Raw genomic sequence first — 23,726 nt, 5'->3', positions numbered from 1 at the left:
GTTCCGTACTGGGTCACGGATTCCCGGAATCAGTGAAGGGGACATGGAGAATGCTGGAAGTCGACATTTTTTCCCGCACACCTGTGCATCAGTGGTCTGACTGAGGTAAGAGTAACTGTAGAGGACAGAATGGCAGGGAAAAGGCGATGTTTTTCCTGCTTGGAGACCGGAATCCTTAGACACTGCACAGAGAGGAGGACCGCAGGCATACTCCAGCCAATAAGTGAGGCAGTTGTTAGACCGCGCAGTCACCCAATGGGAAGGCTGGTTGTTGCGCTGCAGTTGGCAGGCTGCTGCGGGAGGCGGTGGCGGTAAGAAGCCGGAGGCAGAGGGGTGACAGGTAGGCGGCGGCGCTGTCTTTGGGAGACGCAGGGTGCCAGGTCAGGAGGGTTTTTCTTCTCTCAGTTGCACGAACTGGAGAGGGGGCCTGACGAGGGTGGTCTGGGAAGGCGGCAGCTGGAGTGTTGGTGGTTCCGGAACCTCGCGTAGACCAGGTAGCAGCTTGGGAGGGTCGTGAGGAGAAGGCAGCTGGGGCGGGTGGAGGCTGAACCTTGCCGGGCGACGTGGGGGCCTAGAGCGTGGGGGGCTGCGGTGGCGCTGGCAGAGAAAGGAGAGAGGCAGGAGCAAGACGGTATCGTGAGGGCTGGAGGACTTCTTTGCATGAAGCTCCAAAAGAGAAAAGGACGCGGCATTGCAGGCACCTGAGAGAAATCCTAGGAATTGCTTCTTCTGGCCATTTCCCGGGGTGGGAAGGGTGTGTGGAGAAGAAACATTTACTGGCGGTCAGATCCTTCAAACTCTTTATAGCTATACATTATGTAATCGTTGGCTATTATTTACCCAAATAACTAGGTTGTCGCTCTTGGAAGAGGTCTTGGAACCTATTGATGTGTCAGAATAGTTTTTTCGTTGATTTGAGTGCTTTCAACCTCGGCAGACTCTGTGGGTGAAGAAGCATGAAGGATAGAGTCATCAGGAAGAGCTTATCCCAAATACAAATTTGGGGTTGAGAGATAATGTTAGTTTAAGACGATCGGCCAGGTTCACGTTTTTATAATTCATGAATTTATTTGTTTTGAGGGTCAAGGTTGATTACAAATATATATTTTTTAAATCTTCAGAAAAGTGGAGAACCTCAAAAATCTATAGTAGGAGGTAAATGCCAATTGGAAAATGACTAGAAAATTAGTTGCTAGATTCCCCCACCCCCAAATTGCGGATGTTAGGCACTATGAAAATAAGGTGGTGGTTTGAAGGGGGATAGGGTGGGAAGTCATCTTTTAAGTAATTTGTTTTTTAAGTCTGGTAAACTAGTTATGAATTATTTCTTAGGTTAAAAAAAGTATGCTCTTTGAACCTTTCCCACTGAAGTAAAATGTATTTATAGACATAATTAGCTGTAAATTATATTTTTTGAGTTTTTATAGTTGCACAGTGGGATGTAGAATAAAATGGGAATTCCATTCAGTATGCGTTACCTAAGGTCAAACTACATTTTGCTATAAAATTTGATTTTATAGCACACTAGAGAACTGTTTTAAAAGAAGCATTATAAATTGTTAAGATGTAATCTCATTGAAATGTAGTCTTTCGCTGAGAAGATAAAGACTAATGTAGTATGAGCAAGTGTATAATTTTTCCTTTTTTTATTAATGATAATTTATATTAGTATATCCCAGGACCTAAATTAAAAGATTCATTTTTTTTTCCTCTGAGTATCATTTGGAAAAGAGAAGTAGATCATTGGAGTTTGTTCTGAAATGTTTAGAGTACTGAGATATTTATCAATACTTGAGATAAAAATTTTGATACTTGGTGTTTCACTCATTGCCTTTTTACCTTTTTGCAAGAGTAATTCTATCTTAGTCATAAAGAATACTTCTTCTATTTTATATGCAATTATGTAGTGTGAGTACCTGTGAACAAATCTCTGCTTTTGTGCAGGATGTTGTGAGTGTGTGCCTGTATGTTTCTGTGTGAATGTATGTGTTTCTTCTTCTTATGTAATCAGGCTACTAGAGCTGTCTTAGAGAACTAATGGCTGATTTTGAATGGCCAGTAGGTGTCATTGTAGAATGTAACAAAGTTGAACATTGGATAGGAAATTACCAGATGATTTAAGAAACTAGATGATTAAGAAATTAGAATATAATAATAATTGGCTTATTATTTCCACATCATTAGAAGCCCAGTTTTCTGACACATTTCAGTATTGGAGTTGTTTATAAGGAATTTGAAACACTGGTTGTAAAGAAATAAAATTTTTGCTTTAAAATAGACCTTCAAAGCTTTTTAAATCCAACTCTTAAGCCACTTTGACATGCAATATGGATTTGGGTTTGTTTGATTGCTTTTAATATACAGTTCTGGCATTTAATAGTATTTTGTTAAATTGTATAATGATTAAGATTTTCAGCTTGACTGAGCTTTATAATAGAAAAACCATTGCTACATAATGAGAAACTAAAATGATAAAATATGGGCAGAAAGTCTCCAAACAAGTTACTAGCTGCACACAAAGAAGTACTTTGTTGTTTTTCTTTTAATGCAAGAACAGAAGAATTTGTCTTTCATTATTTGTGGCTTCTTGGTTTTCCTCATGTTTAAAATAGCTTCCTTTTAGGCAGAGAAGGACAAATATCATATGTTTGCACGTATAGGAGGATTAGGAGGAACTTAACTGAGGACCATGGGGGAGAAGAAGGGGGGAAATGGTGGGGGAAAGGGAGAGAGGCAAACCATGAGACTCTTGAATGCTGAGACACAAACTGAGGACTGATGGATGTGGAGGGGACGGGGGAGATGGGCATGGAGGAGGGCACTTGTAGGGATGAGCACTGGGTGTTATATGGAAACCAGTTTGACAATAAACTATTTGTAAAAAAAAAAAAGAAGTTTTTAGACTGTAGTTTAAAGTAGTACTGATGGTGTTTTTTAGGAGAGTACAAAAACATTAAATTGACAAAATGCAAAAAAAAATAGCTTCCTTTTCTATATTTTTTTCTGGCTGGTAGACTATGTGCTTTTCTCAGGATGGTGAGCAGAATATTTGTCATTGTCTGAAATGTAAGATAATGAATTCTGGAGGGAGCTGGCACAGAAAACTCTGAAGGTGGCTTACAACTGGTGCAACTACAGCCCATACCTGCTGAGCCTTCTACTGAGCTCTTGCCTCTTTGTAGCTCTGGTCCTTTGCTTGCTATTGATACAGTGTTAAAAAATAGAGTTGGACCTAATTCAGAAATTCTCCATGAAGAAGGCGAGTTACATATGTATCAGAATAATCTAGAAGTTAAAAAAAAAAGCATATACACATATCCATTATATCATCTCCACTTCCTGTCAGATAGAGGGAATATGAAGGGAGGTAGATATTTTGAAGACAGAAAGACCCACCTAGATAATATGGTTCAGCACTGGTTTCCACTTTAGGATTATTGATCTAATTTGCAGCTCTCATACTTGTGGTATGAAGTAGCAACAGTAGTTTTTACTTGAAAAAAAAGGGCTGCCAAATCTACCAATATTTTTATAGCTCAATAAAATTTCACCGTTTAATGTCATGGCTGGGGTAGATTTTCTAGCCAGGAGCTAAAGTTGCCAGAAATAAAAATTGTGCTGAATGTTTTGGTTTGGACTAGTTTTCACTTGGCAGTTAGCTGCTTTCCATAAACCAAGCTAATTTCTTCCACGATTCAGATCTGTGTTGATTTGCACAGATATTTAGTCATGTCTTAATCTCTTACTGTCTTTGAAAGCTATCTAGTTTTAGAACTAAACTAGAATTGGAAAATAAAACTTGGAAATTTTCTTGATTAAAGTTCTTTTTATGATATTTCTATGATACAATATAGACATACATTTATCTTTTATGTAAACATTCACTCATATATATGTTAATATATGTTTAATCTTAGAACTGTGAATGTGTAGACTTTGATGTGGGCCCTGTTTAGAAATTCATGGTTCATTTTTATGAATTCTAGACTTTCCTATTTGGGTATTTGTCTGTCATGGAGACAAGTATGAGAAAAGTAGATGAGTAGACTAATTTTGGAGAAAGATGTGAAAACTCAATTTATTGAGGCATGACTTTCATTATAGAATTATAGTTCTTTCTAGGTTTGAAATACAACTGCTAATAAAAGGTCATAAAATATGGTAAGTGACACTAATTTGTTGAACAGCCAAGCATGGGTTACAATATAGTTACTTTGTTCTGTTGTAAAATACTGAACTGAAAACGTTAGAATCAAATTTATCTATTTCCTTTGTTATTTATTATGGACTCTAATCTTTTTTAAAAATTGGGGTATAATTGACATATTCCTTGACTCTTGATAGTGCTTGATTCTTAATTGATAGAGACTTTTGTTAGTTACTAAGATCTGTTAGTTACCTCATTAAATTCTTTTCTCCATATTGGGGCGCCTGGGTGGCTTANTAAATAAATAAATAAATTCTTTTCTCCATATAATTTTTGAAAAAAAATGTGTAGAAGGAGTTGGATGCTGCATGAGGAATGAAACTAATGGTTTTTACATATTCTTTTGTATTGAGAATTAAAAGCAATTTTTTTATTATACTTTATTTTTTAGAGCAGTTTTAGGTTCATTAGTAAAATTGGCTAAGAGGTACAAAGCTATTCCATATACCTACCCCACACTCATATATAACCTCCCCTATTATCAATATCCTCCTACAGAGTGGTACATTTGTTACAGTTTTTGAACCTACATTGATACATCATTATCAACCAAAATCTATACTTTACGTTAGGGTTCAGTCTTGGTGTTGTACATTGGACAAATGCAAAATGACATGTATCTACCATTAGGGTATTAAACAGAGTAGTAGTAAGGCTTTCAAATCTGAAAGGATTCCTTTTGTAGTTACTTCTTTCTAAATGGAAAAGGGAATGGAGAGTATACTGTGGTTCTTTTTACTTGATAATTGTAAAATCTAAAATTAATATGAATTTGCAGTATATCACTGTACCTAATGGTTTATTGTCTGTGGAAAAAACACTAGAAGGAATGAATGTTTCTTTTCAGAGTTCTGTGGTCAGATCTCTTGTCATTCTGTACCTTGTTCCTTTGATTTTATTTGCTCAGTTAGCATCTAAATGTGATGATTATTAAATCTGAGTCCTTAATCCAGAGCTTTTTTCTTGACTTCTAGTTCCTATTCTATAAATCTAACTGCCTGCTAGATGAGGATGACATGTAGGACCTCAAATAAAGTATGTCTAAAAGTGAATTCATATTTTATTCTTTTATCATCTAATGTGTTGAAGCTGGAGCCTTGTATTATCTTTGATACTTTTTATTCATATACCCCTCATCTCAGTAATGCTAAGTTCTGTTGACTCTACTTTCTTACTACTTTTTAAATTCCATTTACTTCCTTCAATTTTTATAATCTCAAAAGTATGAAGAATTAGGACTTAGAGGTGTACTATCTAGATTAGAATTTGAGCTCTACATTAAAAATTTTTTTTAATTTTTTTTTTATTTCTGAGAGAGAGAGACAGCGTGAACAGGGGAGGGTTAGAGAGAGGGGGAGACACAGAATCTGAAACAGCCTCCAGGCTCTGAGCTAGCAGTCACAGAGCCCGATGCGGGGCTTGAACCCACGAACTGAGATCATGACCTGAGCTGAAGTCAGACGCTTAACTGACTGAGCCACCCAGGGGCCTCTGAGCTCTACATTTATAACCTCAGTTTCTTTATGTTCAAAAACAGAGTTGTACAACCTCCCAATCACATTTATTGCAGAGAAATTGAAACTTTTATTCACACAAACCTATATATAAATGTTCAGAGCAACTTTATTCTAAATAGCTCCAAATGAAAGCAACTCAAATGTTCTTCAACAAGTGAATGGTTAAACAAACTGGCACATTTATACCATGGACCACTATGCAGCAATAAAAAAAAAAAAAAAGCAATTGATACATGCAGTATCCTGGAAGACTCTCAAGTGAAAAAAGCCACTCTCAAAAGGTTACCTACTGTATGATTCCATTTATTTAATGTCCTCTAATAAAATTATAGTGATGAAGAGCAGATTAATTGTTACCAGGTGTTAGGGACCAGGAAAAGGGGAGCCTTTTGATAGAAGAGTTCTGTATCTGGATTGTGGCCGTAGTTACACAAATATACATATGTTATAAAATTGTATAGAACTATACGCACACACACAAATGGGTACTTATATAACTGGTGATATCTGAATAACCTCTGTAGACTGTACCAATGTGAATTTCATGGTCTTGATATTTTTATCCTAGTTATGCAGGATGTTACATTGGGGAAAACTGGACCAAGGGTACCTGGGACCTCCTGGCACATATTTTGGGAACTTCCTGTGAGTCTACTTGTTTCAAAACAAAAAAAAATTAAAGAGTAATTACAAAGATTAAACGAGCAAATATAAATAAGTTTCTTATTACAGCACTTGGTGCATCACAAATATAATAAATAATAACATAAACATAATAAATATAATAGTAGTGGCAGCAGCAGTAGTAGTAATAGTTCAGGCCTCTCACCTCTTTCTAGCCCTTTCACTAGGACTATTCTAACAGTCTTATCGGTCACCCTGGCTTCAGTCTTTTCTCCCTCCAGTCCTTTCTACAGTGCAACCAGAGTACTTTTTCTGAGGTGCCTGTCATGTCTACGGCCATACCACCCTGAACACACCCAATCTTGTCTGAAGTGCCTATCCCATATTTACTTACCTCATGCAAAATCCTTTAATGGCTCCCTTTTGTACTTTCATACATTAACTTCATTTTTCTTAATGTTTATTTATTTTTGAGAGAGACAGAGCAGGGGAGGGGCAGAGAGAGAGAGGGGGCACAGAGCCTGAAGCAGGCTTCCGGTTCTGAGCTGTCAGCACAGAGTCTGACATGGAGCTCAAACTCGTGAACTACAAGATCATGACCTGAGCTGAAGTCGGACACTTAACAGACTGAGCCACCCAGGTGCCATAATTTCAGTTTTTAAATCATAGTAGAATGAAGCATTGGAGTCAGTATGACCTTCAGAATACTATAATAGGTGAATTAAAGATAAAAACAGAAAAATCTTGAATGACTTTTCTCATCTTCAAGGAACTACTGTTTTAAGTATTGTTACTTTAAAGTTTTGTTTCTATATTGGTGCCTAAAATACTTTGCCAAAACATAATGACTGAGGGCAAAGAGATTTATTATTTTTCATCATTCTGTAGGTTGACTGAGCAGTTTCTCTGTTGGTTTCACTTGTCTTTCTCATGTAGTTGAAACTGTCTGGAGAATTGACTGAGTTGGAAGGTCCAAGGTGTCCTCACTTGCATGTTTGCACTTGGTGCTGGCTGTCCATTAAAGTGCTTCAGTCTTCTTAGTGTGGCTTCTCATTCTCTAGTAGGCTAGTCAGGCATCCTTATATGGCATTTTCAGGGTAGCATTCTAAAATGGTGAAGGCAGAAGCTGCAGGGCTGCAAGCCCTCTTTGGGGCTTAGGCTTTGCAACTTACATAATGTCCCTTCCACCATATTTTGTTGGTCAAAGCAACTCGCCAAGCTAGCCTAAATTCAAGGGAATGGAGAAATAGAAAAAGACCTCTGTCTCTCTCAATTTGGGCTGCTATAACAAAGTACCATAAATTAGGTGTCTTAAACAGTAAACATTTATTTCTCACAGTTCTGGAAGCTGGGAAGTACAAGGTCAGTGTGCCAGCAAACTGTGTTTCTACCGAGAGCCCACTTCTTGGTTCAGAAATGAATGTCCTTCCATTGTGTTATCACATGGCAAAAGTGGGAGAGAGCTCTCTGGGGTCTCTTGTATAAGTGTATTTATCCCACTTATGAGAGCTCTACCTTCATGACTTAATTGCCTCCCAAAGGCCCCACCTTCTAATGCTATTACATTAGAGGTTAGTATTTCAATATGTGAATTTTGGAGACACATTATTCAGTCTATAGTAGTAGTCTACAGAGAGATCAGATTATTTTCCATTTTCTTAATGTAAGGGTAAAAAACAGTCCCCCAAAATGATACATTTGCTAAGAATTTGTGACAAGTTTTGCTGAGACTTAACAAGTAAAAATAAAATCACAAGTACAAAAGATGTTAAATGGCAAGCCAGGTAGGGCAGGTTCAAAATCTTTATGAAATAGAATAGTTTGCATAATATGTGGGGAAATCAACCTTATTTGATTGTTATGTTTACATTACCTGGGAACTTGAAGGAGATTAATGTGTAGAAAGGTAACTGATTTTTTTTCTAACAGGTTTTTTTTTTAAGTTAGTTTATTTGTTTTGAGAGAGAGAGAGAGAGAGAGAGAGAGACAGAGGAGGGGAGAGAACCAGTGGAGGAGGAGCAGACAGAGCATGGAGATGGAATCTTAAGCAGGCTCCACACTGACAGCAGACAGCCTGATGCGGGGCTTGAATTCATGAACTGTAAGATCATGACCTGAGCCGAAGATGGCTGCTTAACTTACTGAGCCACTCAGGCGCCCCTATTCAAACAGCTTTTAAACAGCTTATTTAACATCTTTCATCAAAATGTTTATTTTTTTCTAACCTTTTATTTTCATATAATTTGGTCTTGCCAGTCACAGTTTTACAAGCCACAGTACTGTTCTAGAACATAACTCCCAAATGTTGGCAAGAAATTATAGTACTGACTGTATTATGAATTCTTGTCACTGTATCAAACTACTATAAACACCCCTCCAAGTGAACTATAATAATGCTGTACCTTCACAGAGAACATACTCTTTGTTTAGTCTTCCTTCCTACTCCTTATTTCAGTGCAAATATTTTACATTTTATCATCATTAAATTGAAGCATAGCTAAGATGGCTGTTGGCATCTTAGATCACAGATTTATTGTTTGGGGTCTCTTTTACCTTATCAGTGAATAATTGTATTTCACTGCTAGAAACAAATAACCATTACTTTAACAGGATAATAGTTCATTTCTTTGTCTTGTGGGAAAAAATTTAGAAATTGGCAGTCTGGGATAGATAAGGTAACTCCATAGAGTTGTGAAGCATCCGAGCTCCTTCTGTCTTTTTCCTAGGCTATTTTTAGCATGAGGCTTCCATTCTCAAAATCACAGAATGGTTGCTGGATATCCAGCCATCATATTCAAGTTCTAAGCAAAGGGAAGGAGAAACAAAGGCAGAGAACAAAAGGGGCACACCTCTCATCTTGTAAGAAGTCTTTCTAGGGGCACCTTGAGTGACTCAGTCCATTGAACATCTGACTTTGGCTCAGGTAATGATCTCATAGTTTATGAATTCGAGCCCCACATCGGGCTCTGTGCTGACAGCATGGAACCTACTTCAGATTCTCTCTATCCCTCTCTCTGTGCCCTCCCCCTCTCCTCCAAATAAATAAACATTGAAAAAAAAATCTTCCTAGAATTACCCACACAGTATTTCCTCTGATCTCATTTACCAAAACTTAGTCATTTGGCTATAAGTGAGGTTCAGAAATGGCTTTTAGCTGAGCATGTAGACTAAACCAGTGGGGATAGGGGTAGGCATCTATATTGGGTGGGAACTAGTAGTCTTTGCTATACTTGCTTCCTATCTTCTCTGCTGATTCTGCTGCTGACTGCCCATTTGTTGCTGTTAAGTTGTCCATCCACTGGATGTGAATTAAGTGCTAACTATGTGCTGGTCTTGTTAGGAACTGGAAATACAGACACAACTGAGGAATACTCCCTGCTTTAGAGAAGCCAGAGTTTAATAACAGGACTAATAAATTTGTATGCAGGTTTCTGGGAATGGAAAGTATGAAGTACTGTGTACTACTAGGACTAGTTACCACTGTAATTCTTCATACCCTATCAATTTACAAGAGCTTTAAGATGGAGAGGGAGAGATGACTCCTTTCAAAGAGCAATATTAATGGAAAGAAATCAGTTCTCTGCCTCCTAAGAAGAAGGAATGAAGGCTCTTTCCCTTCCCTAAAGGCTAGAGAAAGAAGTCCTAAAAAAAATCATTCTTGATGTTTTGTGTGCTTTTAAGGAGACTGTTGTTGCAAATAGCTTTTTTTTCTCCCCAGTGTGGAGCAGAAGCTCTTTAACCAGAAAAATATGGCATGAAGTAGTGATGTGTATAAATAATATTTTGATGTCTGCAACAACTGCAGTTTGATATGAAACAACCTGTGATATCTGTTGGTGACCAAGACACAGTAAATACTGTGGATTTTTTGTTTTATTTTTGTTTTGCCTACATTTATAATCATATGAAATGATAAATTTTAGGTAGAGATTAATAAAAAGAATGATATAATTTTCTTCCTATCAAAGTTTATGAGTTTTATTCAGATTCCTGGCAGTCTGTGGACTCTAGATTGAGAATTTGTGGGTGAGGGGGAAAGAAAGGGCTTTGAATGGATACAGGGTTGTATGCTAAGAAGGGCTTTAAAGAGGAAGTGACTGCTGATCTGAGTCTTGAAAGAGTAAGGTGGTTAGGATAGGGGGTAGTTGAAAGGCATTCTAGAGAGGAGGGTGGCTTAAGAAAGTGTGAGGTAGCCTGGCATGTCATGGAGTTGCAGGTGAACATTGGTGAAGGGCATCTGTGTTGAGCCAAGGTAATTTCTATTCCTGCTGACAAGGGCCGTTTTGTTTCATGAGCATATTGAGCAAAACTGGTGACAGAGCCCATGTAGCCAAACCTTAGATGTGTACCTCTGGTCATCTCTCTGTTCAGGCCTAGGGAACAACCTGTGATACAACTACTTGTAAGTCTACCTACTGGGAGGATTTCCCTTTTCTGCTGTGTTGCAAGGCCACCTCTGTATAGGGGTAATGCCAGCATCTCATATGGAACCATGTTTAAACCACTGACTTCTTTCTTTTTTTCTTTTCTTTTCTTTTCTTTTCTTTTTTCTTTCTTTCTTTCTTTCTTTCTTTCTTTCTTTCTTTCTTTCTTTCTTTCTTTCTTTTATCATAGGGAACTCTGCAAGTTCATAGATTTAGTAAAAGTATATGCCATGGGTGTTTGAGCCATTTGCTTTTAAGGCTTATTTATGCTTTGCGGGCCTGTGCTAACCTCATCATATATATAATCTTTTGTAGACGAAGTCAGAATAAGCTTCTTTCTTTCTTTCTTTCTTTCTTTTTTTTAAGTCAGGGTCAGCTTCCTATGTAGTGGTAATAACCAGTCTTCAAATAATGGCTTATAAAAAAGATTTGTTTATTCTCATTTGAAGTACTGCAAGCCTAGGTGACTATAGGGCAGCTAGTCTCCATATGATGGATCAGCATTGCATCTTTATATTTATTTCTGCTCTGTAATCATAGTGGCAAGGGAAGAGGTTGGAGAGTGCATACTGGCAATTAAATGCTTTCACAGGAATCATTTCTGCTTGTTGTTCAAAGCAAGTCATGAGGTCACATCTGACTTAAAGAAGGTGGAGAACTATCATCTCGTGCCCTAAGGGATAGGAATAGCTAATGTCTGATACAATATCACTTTCACTTGATGATGGATTGCTGCTAGCGCAATCAACTGGTGGGTTAGAACACCCAGTTCTTAAGGGTAGATCAGGTCACATTGTCACTTGTGCCCCATGGCTATTCTCTAGTAGGACCCAAAAGCCAAGCAAGGAGCTGTTTCTTAAAAGTAGCATAATCATCTACAGAAGAGGACATAGCTTTATTCTAAAGCAGTGATTCTCAACCAGGGGCAATGTTGCTTCCAGGGGATATTTGGCAATATTTGAAGACATTTTGTTTGTCATAATTTGGAGGTGAGGGGAGTGCTACTGGTATCTAGTGGGGAGAGTCCAGGGATACTGCTAAACATCTTACCATGTACAAGACAGCCCCTTACAGCATTAGGCGTGACCAACGTGCTAATTGTGCCAAGGTTGAAAAACCCTCTTCTCTGTGGGGCTGTATGCCTAGTGGTGGTGTGATTCTCTTATCAGGGCCTACTGGTAACTTTATACAGCTGCTTTATCATCCACCACTGATACCTTAAACGCCACTGAGTTTGCTGGGTCTTAATACCCAAATAACAGAGTATCTTGCACTGGGTTGCTACACTGCCTTCTCACGTCCTGGACCCCATTTAACAGCCCTGAATATGGATTATTCAGGAAATGGGACAGAACAGCACTTTAAAATATGATTTATTTTGTTTTCAGACTCTAAAGAGGCCCACAAGGACTGTGTTTCTTTCTAAGTGGTGGTGAGTGGGCTGATCCATGGCAGCCTGTGCTTCATTTGGAAGAGAATATCTTGGCATACTGTAGTACTACACCTCTAGAGACTTCATCTCAGGTTCCTAAATATTCATGTGATTCTTCCACTCTCTGGCATGCCTGTATTTTTCCAAGGTGTCTTACTGACCAGGTAAAATAAGCATGATGTTCTCAGTGTAATGAACAAGTGAAATCCTGTGGGTTGGTGAGGTGTTCAAAGTTCTCATAGTCTAGATTAATGAGACATGGTTTCACCATTTACTAGCCATGTCATGTTGCACAAGTGATTTAACCTGTCATTGACTACTCTTCCATCTATGAGATGAGGATAAGAACAGCACCAATCATATAGGGTTTTTATAAATAGTAGGTGGATTTTTTAAACTGCTTAGGGGATGCCTGACTAGTTCAGTCAGTAGGGCATGCGACTTTTGATCTCAGGGTTGTGAGTTCTAGCCTCATGTTGGGTATAGAAATTACTTAAAAATAAAATTTTGGGGCATCTGGGTGGCTCAGTCTACTCTTTGATTTCAGCTCAGTTCATGATCCCAGGGTCTTGGGATCAAGCCATGTATCAGGCTTTACACTGACCATGGACTCTGCTTGAGATTGTCTCTCTCTCTCTCTCTCTCTCTCTCTCTCTCTCTCCCTCTGCCTCTCCCTCTCCCTCTCCCTCTCCCTCTCCCTCCTTTCCTTCCTCCGTCCCTCCCTCCCTCCCGTCCTCCCTCCCCCCGCCCTTCTCCCCCACTCACACTCTATCTCTCATAAAATAAAAATAAATTAAAATCTTAAAATAATAAAGCTTAGAATAGTGCCTGGCATATAATAAAGTCTATGTAAGTATGGGCTAAAAATACTACTACTACTACTACTACTACTACTACTACTACTAAATCTTTATGGGGAAAATATAGATTGGCTATGTTTTTAACCCTAGCATAGGGAAGAAGTTCATTAAAAACCAAAAAAGCATACTAAAAAGAAAAAAAAAGATTGACAGATGTGACTAGCTGTTTTCTTAATTTGTAAATCTAAATTTTAAAGATAAGTGGGGTGCCTGGATGGCTCATTTGGTTAAGTGTCTGACTTTTGGTTTTGGCTCAGGTCATGACCTCTTGGTTCATGGGATTGAGCTCCATGTCAGGCTCTGCACTGACAGTGTGGAGCCTGCTTGGGATTCTTTCTCCCTCTCTCTGCCCCTGCCCTGCTTACATTCTGTGTGTCTCTCTGTCTCAAAATAAATAAATAAACATTCAAAAAATAAAATTTAAAGATAAGCTCCTTTGTATACATTTAATTGTATTTAAAATTAGAAACAGTACATCTGTTTTGAACAGTACTATTCAAAAAGGAATAATGGTCACAATAAGAAAGGAAGAAATATTTAGGCACTTAGATGCCTGTCCCTGCTCTATCCCTCTTTATCCAATTTTCTGTTTTCCATTTTTACTGATTGTAGTTCTGGATTATAGTTAAAAATAATTAACTCAAATATTTTTTGCTTTCAGAAGAGCTTTTCCTGAACTTTGTCAGTTAACTAGGTAAGGAAGAGAATTGTTTAGAGGTAAAAATGTCATCACATCCGGATACTTCTCCCTTTCTTGAGTCTTTAAATACCAACTATTTTAAACATTTATTTGACATTTGAAAGATTTATTCTAAAATTCAGTGTAATTACCTGGAATAAGTTGTATTTAAGGCATGCCTATCTTTAAATTATTTTGTAATATTTTCTTTATTTTTGAGAGCGAGAGAAAGAGAGAGAGAATGAGCTGGGGAGGGACAGAGAGAGAGGGAGACACAGAATCTGAAGCAGGCTCCAGGCTCTGAGCTGTCAGCATAGAGCCTGATGCAGGGCTCAAACCCACAAACTATGAGATCATGACCTGAGCTGAAGTCAGATGCTTAACTGACTGAACTACCCAGGCATCCCAAGGTATGTCCATCTTTAGCCTCCAGAATACAATCTCTAAGTATTATTTCCCACTGAAAGGAACCAGAATTCCTTGGAGAAATGTTTGATCCCCCTGGAACTTCTTGTCCCTTCAGGAAGTTCGAAGACTATCACTATTTACTAGGTTTATGTCAAAAGGGTGTCGGAGCAGTGTTGGGGGTTTCCAGTGACCATGCCCAAATTTCATGATTTGTTAGAATGACTCATAAGTTATTATATTCAGTTATACTTTATTACAGTGAAATGATAAAAATCAGGAAAACAAAAGCACATAAGATGAATTCAGGAGGATACCGGGTGCAAGCTGAAAGAGTCCTCCCAGTGGAATTGGACAGGATGCGCTAATCCTTCTAGTAATGAGTTGTGACAACATGTGTATGATGTTGTCTACTAGGGAAGATATCTTGAGCATAAATACCCAGGGTTTTTATGGGGGGGAGGGTCAGTCATACAGGCTATAGTTACTGAAGTTTCAGATCTCCTAAAGGAAAATTGATTTTACGATAATCACATTTGTTTATACAAACTATCTAGACAAACTAGTACAATTGACAAACTAGTACAGTTGAATTTAAAGCCCTAAGCATGCAAAACACTTTTATCAGAACTTTTTTTTAAAAATCAGAATGTTTCACAAGTTCATTTTCCAGGAGCCAGCTGTTATAAGTTGTCATGTTGATCAAAAAGTTATGTTGAAGTCCTAACCCCATTACCTCAGTATTTGACCTATTTGGAAATAGGGTCATTGCAAATGTAATCAGTTAAGATAAAGTAATACTGAAGGAGGACTGACCTTTAATCCACTATGACTGGTGTCCTTATAAGAAAAGGAAAAGAGACACAGACACAGAAGATAGCCATGTGACAGTAGAGACAGTGGTTGGAGTGCTGTATCTACAAGCCAAGGAAAAACAAGGATTGCTGGCAACTCCAGAATGTGAAAAGGCAAGAAAAGATTCTCCCCATTTCAGAGGAAGTTTGGCCCTGCTGACATCCTTGATTTTAGATTTCTCGCCTCCATCAGGATTGGGAGACAACAAATTTCTGCTATTTTAAGCCATGCAGTTTGTGGTACTTTGTCACAGCAACCCTAGAAAAGTAATACTCTAGCCAGTTGCCACAAAAACAGGCCCTTCTTGAGAATGTACAGTGTTTGACCAAGCCAGGCTTGCTGAGTTAACTGGTGCCTTCACAGAAGCCAAGCATGGAAAAGGTTCCACAGGGCAAAGATGGGATAGTTTGAGTATTAGTAAGAGTAATAACTATTGTGGGTTGAAACATATCAAGTATTTTTAGCCCGTGAATTTATTATGATAGTTAAAGCAAAACCAATTGGCTACCAGTAGAGGATGCTAGTTAACCAACTCATTTTGGAAACTAGTAAGTAAAGGGAAAAAAGTTAAGCATTTATCCTATCTTAGAAAAATGCTATTACAAATACTAGATAAAGTTTCTCTAAAGTTCTCTTTAAACTTTCTTCTAAAGTTTCTCTTTATAGAAGTATTCTAATTAAATGAAGAAAGAATAATAGAATTAGGTAATTATGACCATTTGGTAACTCCTAAAGATTCCTAACTGCTAACATCACAGAACATGAAAATCAGACATTATGAACCTTTAGACAAAAGAACACAGTATCAACAGTCTTCCCCCAGCAAAAATGAATCTAATCTGGTCAGACTGCTATATCCAACCACAATTTTATAAGAACTACAGAAAATAGAGGAATATATTTTATTATTATGAGGGTACAATCAGCAAAATCCAGGCATGTGGAAAATGGTAAATAACTGTTACTTCAACATAAATTACGAAACACACATTTAAGAGACACATTATCCAGTCCTCATATGTAAACTTCATGTGGATACTGATTCAGTGTTTCAGAAAATTGACATCATTGTAAATTTGAATACCAACTGGATATTTAATTGTATTAAGGAATTATTTTAAAATTTCATAGGGGCTCCTGGGTGGCTCAGTCGGTTAAGTGTCCGACTTCTGCTCAGGTCATGATCACACGGTTCGTGGGTTCGAGCCCCGTGTCGGGCTCTGTGCTGACAGCTAGCTCAGAGCCTGGAGCCTGCTTTGGATTCTGTCTCTGTCACCCTCCCTTGCTCACGCTGTTTCTCTGTCTCTCGTGCAAATAAGTAAAACATTAAAAAAATAAAATAAAATTTCATAGATGTTATGATATTGTGGTTATATATTAAAGAGCTCTTATATTTTAGCAATATATACTAAAATATTTACAGTTAAAATGATATCCTGAATTTGCTTCAAAAGAGTTAAGTGGGAGGAGACACTGGGGGAGTATAATGAAAAAAGGTTGGCCATAATTTCATAATTATTGAAACCCAATAATGGCTACCTGGGGGTTCATTATGCTAATTTCCCTACTTATGCATATGTTTAAATTTTTCTCTAGTAATTAAAAAGTGACATACTCCCAAGCTGCTATAGTTGAGAAATCAATAGAAGAACATAGGGAAAATTCCTAGGTGATGAAATTACATCAGACTATTCTTCTGAAGGATTTAATGATTTATTCATTCTCTTTTGGAATAAGTTACTTGCTGTTTTCTGGGAGTGGAAAAGTAATGAGCCTGGGAAAGAGATTTGAGGTAAACAGAAAGGTTAGTTAGCCGAACATTGTCTTGATAATGCTTTGCCCAAATAACTCCCAAAATAAAAAGTCATCAATTTCAGTTTTCATATTCTTTCTCTGCTATATTCTGTGCACTTTTGCCTCTCATTTTTGAGACCAGATCTCATTTCATTAACCTCAAGAAGAACATATCTCCTTTCATGAAATCTGAAGTTGTTTCCTGAAGCCATTCAGTAAGATATAATTTTAAAAATCTTTGGGGCACCTGGGTGGCTCAGTCAGTTAAGCATCCATCTTTGGCTTAGGTCATGATCTCACAGTTTGTGGGTTTGAGCCCCATATCAAGCTCTGTGCTGACAGCTCAACACCTAGAGCCTGTTTCAGATTCCATGTCTCCCCCTCTCTTTGCCCCTTGCTTGTACTCTATTTCTCCCTAAAACATAAATAAACATTAAAAAAAATTTTTAAAGCTCTTCAACCATACATTCAAGTTACACAGCACATACTTAAATGGTTTTCAGCTATTTATTGTGTGTCTAGGAATGGATCTTCTTGAGTTCATCCAAGCTGGAGTTTGTTGAGATTCTTGGATGTGTAGATAATGCTTTTCATTAAATTTGGGAAATTTTAGGCCATTAATTCTTCAAGTACTATTTTTGCCCCTTTCTTTCTCCTCCATTCGGGATCCCCTTATGCTTATGTTGATATGTTTAATGCTATCCCACAAGTCTTTGAGGCTCTGTTAATTTTTCTCCATTCTTTTTTCATTATGTTCCTCAAACTAGATAATCCCAATTGATTTATTTTCAAGTTCACTAATTCTTCCTTCTGAAAGCTCAAATATGATGTGCCTCTCTCAAGGACTATTCATTTCAGCTATTATACTTTTCAACTCCACATTTCTGGTACTTTAAAAAATAATCTCTATATTCTCTAATAGGAGAGATACCATACTTCTATTCTCATTTAGTTCTTTACATATGGTTCTTTTATCTTTGAATTTATTTGAAAGAAGTGATTTAAAGTCTTTGCTTAGTAAGTCTAACATTTGGGCTTCCTTAGGGATAGTTCTATTTACTGCTTTTTTTCCACATGGCTTTTCCATTTTTTTAAATGTTTATTTATGGGGGGAGGCAGAGAGAGAGAGGGAGAGAGAATCGCAAGCAGGATCCACACTTCTTATGTAAGTAATTTTGTTGATACTTCAGAAATTCTTCCTGATTGTTAGAGTTCTCTGTCCTATAGCTTCCTTGTTGGAGGGAAATACATCTCTTCTCCAGTTGATGCTTGCTTACTCTTCTCTTGACTCCTGTGTATTCAAAGCAACCTCCAGATTCTTTCTGTGTTCAGTGTTTCTGACAGTGTTCTCTGTCTCTTCCATGTGATACATCTCTAATCCATAGTGAGCATTAACATAGTCTTCACTGACACACTCTGGGAGTGCTCAATCCAACATATCAATAAGCCTTTTTCACTGTGACATTCTGGAGTCATTAGCTAGCTTATCTCTTGCCCTTTAGGTTTCTTAAATGTGAACCACATCAGTCTAATGTATCCTTCAAGCTGTTACTGACATATATCAGGATCTCTGAGTAATAGCCCTGAAGTTCCTTCTGTTTGGACATGGGTTTAAGATGTAATACTATTGGTATCTATCCTTGGGAAATGATAGTACACATGGCACTTCAGTAACCCTTTCCAGAAAGTACTCTCCAGTGCAGTTCTCCAGGAACTTCTAAACACTTTTGTGTTTTGGCTGAAGGATTAAGATGTGTGGAAATGGGTTGAAATTATCTCCCTTGCAAACACTACATTGATTCCCTCACAACTCATCATCTTTAGTTTTTATATTATAATGTATCTAGGTGGTGATTTGTTTTGATGGAAGAGTATTCATCCTGTTTTGATTTCTCTGAGCTTCTTGGATCTGTGATTTGATGTTTTTCATTATTTTTTAATAAAATTCCCAGCCATTTTCCCTTATGTTTCTTTTATCCTATTTTCTCCTTTCTCTTTCTGGGACTTCAGATAAAGTCTCGTGGATGACCTGTGAGTTTTTCCTCACTCTGTTATTTCTCTTTGTGTTTCAGGTTTAATAATTTCTTTCGACTTATTTTTAAGTTTATTTATTCCTTCCTAAATTGTGTTGATTATCCCCAGTTGAGCCTGGAAAAGGAATTCTTTATCTTTGAATCATTGTTGTTGGTTTTTTTTTTTGCCCCCTACCACTTCCATTTGATTTTTTTTCTTATAGTTTTCATTACTCTATTGTAATTATCTATCTACTCATGCATGTTGTCCAACTTTTTAATAGATCCTTTAATATAGTTAATGCTGACATGCCTGATTGGTAGTTCTAAACTGTGGGTTATTTCTTAGCCTGGTCCGGTTGATTGCTTTCTATCTTGAGTTGTTTTTGTGTCTTGAAATTTTTTCTTGAATACCAGATACTTTGTGTAGAACAGTAGAGACAATTAAATTGTATTTATGCCCCCAAAATGAGCACTTTTCTGTCTGACCATTAGTGCGTGGGGAGTAAGTTTAGTCAACCTGCTGAGGAGTTGAGCTGGGTTTGTGTTTGTTGCTACTGTCAATACCTTCAGTGCACTTCAGACTTCAACGTTTTCTGATGGTAGGTTGGCATTGCTTTTTTTTTAAGAGTGGGAACTTAGTTCTCAGAGGGTTTTCCTCAGTATTCATACTTTACCCTCAACTTTCAGCCATGCCTATCTGCCTGTAACACAAAGGGGGCCGGTTTCTCACATTTGGGAGGATAGGGATTTTTTTTAAACGGGAATTTCTATTTAAAAAAAATTTTTTTTAACAGTTTATTTATTTTTGAGAGACAGAGACCATGTGAGCAGGGGAGGGAGACACAGAATCTGAAACAGGCTCCAGGCTCTGAGCTAGCTGTCAGCACAGAGCCCGACGCGGGGCTTGAACCCACGAACCGTGAGATCATGACCTGAGCCGAAGTCCAGCCGACTTAGCCACCCAGGCACCCCGACAAATTCTATTTTTAAAATAGATACAGGAGTATTCACATTATCTCTTTCTTCAATGAATTTTTGTAGTATGTTTCTTTGAAGAAATCTTTCCATGTCAACTAAGTTGTTCAGTGTATTGGCATAAAGTGTTTATAAGATTCTTTTATTTTCTCTTAATATCTGTAGAAAATAATAAGAAATTTAATGAGAAAACAATCATGTATTTATCTTTGTAATTACCATGTGTGAAATTCTTCAATCCTTTGTGTAAATACATATTTCTCTCTGGTTTTCTTTCTTCTTCAAAGAAAGAAAGCATTTCTTGTAGTGCTTTTATATATCTGAAAAATTCTTTTTTGTTTTTGCCTTTGTTTTTGAGAACTATTTTTGGTTTATAGAATTCTTGGTTGATAGGTTTTTTTCTTTTAGTATTTTAAAGATAATGCTTCATTGCCTTCTCTCTTGCATCTTTTCTGTCGTGCTTATCTATGTGTCTCTGTGCGTAATGTGTCTTTTTACCCCCTTGAGGTGTTTTAAGATGTTTTCTTTATTACTAGTTTTGAGGAATTTAATTATAATGTGCTTTGGTGTGGTTTTCTTCATATGTCTTCTCTTGGGTTTCATTGAACTTCTTGGAACTGTAGGTTAATAGTTTTTAATACAATTTAGAAAATTTAGAAATATTTTTCAACATTGCTTCTTTCAAAAATAAGGTTTTTTTGTCCCTTTTCTCCTTTGGGGAATCCATTTACATATATTGTAGGCTGCTTGAAAATTGTCCCACAGCTCACTGCTGCCTTGTTTTAATTCTCTTCTCTGTGTTTCATTTTGACTAATTTCTGTTGCTGTCTCTTCAAGTTCACTAATCTTTTTTTCTGTAATGTCTACTGTGCCATTTTTCCCATTCAGGGTAATTCTTCTGTTATAACTTTTATTTTTAGAATTTTGAGTTAGGCCTTTTTAAAAATTTCTATGACTCTATTTAATGGTTTGAATATTATTTATTGTTTTAAAGTTTTTGTTCATTGTAACATTACTTAATTTGTGGTCAGTTTTGATCAATTTTTCTCTTCACTTGTTTTCCTAATTCTTTGCATTCTTGGTAAATTTTTTTTTTTTTTTTTTTTTTGATGCTTGATACTGTGAGTTTTAGCTTGGAGTGTTCTGGATATTTTTGTATTGCTATAAATATTTTTGAGTACTTCTCTGGGATATAAAATTATTGGCAAACAGTTTGATTCTTCCAGGTCTTGATGACGAAATTTATTAAGCACTACTGGAGCTTTGTTCAGTAAAGGGATACCTATTCTCCATTATTTGCAAAGGACTCTCATGTACTTTACTCAATTCAACCTGGTTGGTGAGAGTAGATGCTATTTCTGGCCCTGCATGAATTCTGGGTACTGCTACTTCTGATTCTTTAGGCATTTCTTTCCCTGGCTTCTTGCCTATCCCTGGCTCACACACATATGTGCTGATCAATTCTCATCCGACTACAAGAAGAGAACCTTTTACAGATCTCTAGAGTTCTTCCTCTGTGCTGCTCTTTCCTTTCTTATTCTATCCTGCAAACTCTAACACTTGGTCAGCATGGACTTTCAGCTCTACCTCCTTAACTCAGGGAGTCAGCCATGTTTCACCTGCTTTTTCCTTCCTTGTACTGCACCTTGGAAACTCTCCCAAGAAAGGAAAATGGGCAACTTCATTGTTCTTCATTATGTTTTCCCAGTGTCTTGAAAAACTGTTTTATAATCCTCCCCACCTTTTGATTACTTCAGGCAAGAGAGTAAATTCAGTTCCTATCACTGTCTTCTGTAGAAATAGAAAGCCCTTCCCTCTTCACTTTACTTCTTTTCCTCAGTATGAGGATCATGATTGAGGGTAAGTATATTGTCTCTCATCCTGGTCTAATTTCAGTTTTAGGCTTGCCTTTTGTTTAGGACCTCACAGTTTTCCCACCCAATCCCTACCCCCAAGCAGTCATAGACCTCTCCTTAGGTATTAGGCATATGTATTGCTGTTATCTTCTAGTCTTTGGCTTGCTTTGTTACTCAATCTGTCTTTTAATGATAGATTTAATACAACATAATTTATGTATTTTTTGTTGTTATAGTGCTTTTTGTATTGCTTTAAAAAGTTTGTCTGCTTCAAAGACACGAAGATGTTTTGCTATGGTTTTTTTGTTTGTTATGTGTACTTTAGCACTTAGTTCTGTGTTCTCTTTGGGACTCAATCTTTTGAATTTTGTAAGTTTAGAGATCATGTTACATTATTTTCCATAGTGATATCCAGTTGATCCAGCATCTTTTATTTATTTTTAAATGTTTTATTTATTTTTGAGAGAGAGAGATAGTGTGAGCAGGGGGGAGGGGGGAGGAGTAGGGGTGTGATCAGAGAGAGAGGGAGACACAGACTCCAAAGCAGGCTCCAGGCTCTGAGCTAGCTGTCAGCACAGAGCCCGACGCAGGGCTTGAACCCACGAACTGCAAGTTCATGACCTGAGCCGAAGTTGTACGCTCAACCAACTGAGCCACCCAGGCGCCCTGAGCATCTTTTATTTAAAAGACTATCTTTTTGGGTAGAGGATCTGGATAGACATTTTCCCAAAGAAGACTTACAGACAGCCAATAGGTATGTGAAAAGATACTCATCTTTGCTAGTAATCAGGGAAATACAAATCAAAACTACAGTGAGGTATTCTCACACCTGTTTGAATGGCTATTGTCAGAAAGATAAAAAGTAACAAGTGTTGGCAAGGATTTGGAGCAAAAGGAACTCTTGTGCAAGGTTAGTGGAAACATAAATTGGTGCAACCACTATGGGAACAGGTATGGAGGTTCCTCAAAAAATAAAAAAATAGAACTACCAGATGATCCAGCAATTCCACTTCTGGATACTTACCCAAATTAAAAAAAAACACTAACTTAAAAAGATGCCTGCACCCCCATGTTTATTATAATTTTATTTATAATATCAAGATAGGGAAACAATCTAAGTATAAGTGGATGAGTGGATAAAGAACATGTGATAGATAGGTAGACAGATAGATATAGATACAGAAATAGGTATAGATATAGGTATAGATATAGATATAGATAGATATAGATACAGACAGACATAGTTGACCCTTGAATAAATGGGTGTTGGGGCACTGACTCCCTGCACAGTCAAAAATTTGTATATAACTTTTGAATTCCCCAAAACTTTACTAATAGCCTCCTGTTGACCAGAAGCCTTACCAATAATATAGTCGATTAATATATATTTTGTATGTTATAGGTATTAAATACTGTATTATAGTAAAGTAAGCTAGAGAAAAGGAAATTTTGATAAAATAAGGAATAGAAAGTACATTTACAGTATAGTATTTATCCATAAAATCTCTGTGGAAGTAGATCTGTGCATTTCAAATCCATGTTGCTCAGGAGTCAACTGTATTGACTTAACAATATTAAGCCTTCCATGACCATGGGATGAGTTTTCCTTTATTTCTGTCTTTAGTTTCTTTCACCAATGTCTTAACAGTTTTCATTGTACAAGTCTTTAACCTTCTTGGTTAAGTTAATTTATAAGTGTTTTATTCCTTTTGATACTATTGTAAATTGAATTTTTTGGTAAACAGAATTTTTCCTTTTCAGATTGTCTGTTCTTAGTATATAGAAATGCAACTGATATTTGTGAGTTAACTTTGGTTCTGCTACTTTTGGATATGTTTATTAGATCCAACAGGGTTCTTTTGGTGGAGTCTTTAGGGTTTCATATCTTACATATACAAACGTGGTTTTGCTTTTTCCTTTCCTATTTGGATGCCTCTTATTTCTATTTCTTGTGTATTTACCCTGGCTAGAACTTCCAGTACTATATTGAATGGAAGTGGTGAAAGCAGTTCCCTATTCCTGATCTTAGAGGAAAAACTTCCAGTCTTTCAGCATTGTGTATAATATTTTCTGGGATTTTCAG

General features: G+C 37.1%; 1 protein-coding gene across 5 annotated transcripts in view; it reads left to right on the top strand.

The window, feature by feature from the left end:
• Position 1: 1 nt before the first annotated feature.
• HYCC2 (hyccin PI4KA lipid kinase complex subunit 2) overlaps positions 2-23,726 on the top strand; it is a 97,640-nt gene continuing 73,915 nt past the window's right edge. For 3 of the 5 annotated variants that reach the window (XM_077747644.1, XM_077747645.1, XM_077747641.1), the window contains exon 1: positions 267-340. The gene's annotated coding sequence lies outside the window, so the exon portion shown is untranslated. Of the gene's footprint in view, positions 106-266; positions 381-23,726 lie in introns of those variants that run through there. The other 2 variants (XM_077747643.1, XM_077747642.1) reach the window with 2 other exon arrangements.

Source organism: Crocuta crocuta, unplaced genomic scaffold, assembly GCF_008692635.1.
Source record: "Crocuta crocuta isolate KB4526 unplaced genomic scaffold, BGI_CrCroc_1.0 scaffold159, whole genome shotgun sequence".
NCBI classification, from domain to species: Eukaryota; Metazoa; Chordata; class Mammalia; order Carnivora; family Hyaenidae; genus Crocuta; species Crocuta crocuta.
This window is presented reverse-complemented; position numbering and strand designations above follow the sequence as displayed.